The 1,490-nt window shown below is 53.2% G+C and overlaps 1 non-coding gene across 1 annotated transcript; it reads left to right on the top strand.

Moving 5' to 3' along the window:
• The first annotated feature begins 1,203 nt into the window (after positions 1-1,203).
• Trnaa-ugc (transfer RNA alanine (anticodon UGC)) lies at positions 1,204-1,277 on the top strand. The gene has a single exon. It is a non-coding gene; the product is annotated as a tRNA-Ala (tRNA).
• Positions 1,278-1,490: the final 213 nt, after the last annotated feature.

The following is a 1,490-nucleotide window of genomic DNA, read 5'->3' as shown; positions in this document are numbered from 1 at the left end:
CAGCTCCACTGCTCTGGGCCCAGGCAGAGGCAGAACATCATGGCGGAAGGGTGTGGGGAGGAAAGCTACTCTTCATGGAAGCCAGGAAGCAGAGAGGGGGGAGGAGGCAGGATGATGTCCCCTTCCTGGGCAGTCCCAGTGACCTGCCTCCCCAACCATGCCCCACCTGCCCACTGTTCCCACCCAGGAAGTTGCATTCAAACCAGGAGAGACCCATAGGATCACAGCTCTCACAATCCAGTCATTTCATCTCTGAACATTCCTGCACTAACCCAGGAGCTTTGGGGGGACGCTTCATATCCAAGCCACGATGTCCCCTGTGGCTGGAGAGTCACTGGTAGGTAGTACCTCCTGAGCCTGTGCAGCCTCGCCCCAGCCTGAGCCCAGGGCAGCCTTTGTCTGTCTGGGCCCTGTCGCCCCACCACTGCCTGACCCCTCTTTCCTCAGGGACCACTTGTGGAGATCCTGCCCTCTGCCCAGAGGACCCCATTTCCAGAGGCTCAGTTCTCAAGGGTGGAGGTTCAAGGGCATAGGGACCCTGCCCCGGTGTCCCCTGGAGAGGAAGGAGGTGGGAGGGAGGACACCAGAACCACAGGAACCCTGGTGAGAGGAAGGTGGGAGCTGCAGTCTTGCCACCGTAAGCACTTCCAGCCCCCTGGCCAGCACCCCACTGCCCTGCCTTTCCCCTCCCAGATCGCTTGGGCCTGGGGCTCAGCCACAGTGGTGGGGTGGGGTCCCGGAGCAGTGGCAGGGGCTTCCTCCCACCTGTGTGCTGGGAAGGGTCCCAGCAGGTCCAGGTGAGGGACTGAGGCTACAGGGAGGCTGGGCCACTGGCATGCGGGAGCCGCAGCAGGCAGTGGACCAACTCATAGCATCCGGGCTCTCTGGTTGGGAAGGACACCCTCTCTTTAGTTCAACAGTGACCCCTTCCCAGCCCTCTCGCACACACTATAGATGTCTGTATCGCAGGCAAGTAAGAGCTGAGGATCTCAGAAGAGTGAGACAAGTCATTTCCTGGCTGGGGATTGTGATTTATGTTACCTTTTATTTCTTTGGACAGTAATGGATTCTTAAAACTCAAAAGGTTGGGTTGGGGTTGGAGCTTAGAGGTAAAGCACTTGCTTAGCCTGAGTGAAGCCGAGGGTTCATTCTTAGCACCACATAAAAAAAATAAAAATAAATAAATAAAATGAATTCTTGAGCTGAGGATGTAGCTCAGTTGGTAGAGTGCTTGCCTTGCATGCACAAGGCCCTGGGTTCAATCCCCAGCACCACAAAAAAAAAAAAAAGTTCTTAAAAAAAAAAAAAAAAGAACCTCAAAAGGTATAAAGATAAAAGACCTCTTACCTTCGTTTTCATCCCTAGGAGCAAGGTTACATGTCAGTTCTTTCTTTCTCTTTTTCTTTTTTTTTTTTTTTGATACCAGGGATTGAACCCCAGCCCTTTTAAAATTTTATTCTGAGACAGGGTCTTACTGGAGTTACTTAGGG

Source organism: Marmota monax, unplaced genomic scaffold (genome assembly GCF_021218885.2).
Source record: "Marmota monax isolate L192 unplaced genomic scaffold, Marmota_monax_Labrador192_F-V1.1 WCK01_AAM20220418_F8-fsc00341, whole genome shotgun sequence".
NCBI classification, from domain to species: Eukaryota; Metazoa; Chordata; class Mammalia; order Rodentia; family Sciuridae; genus Marmota; species Marmota monax.
This window is presented reverse-complemented; position numbering and strand designations above follow the sequence as displayed.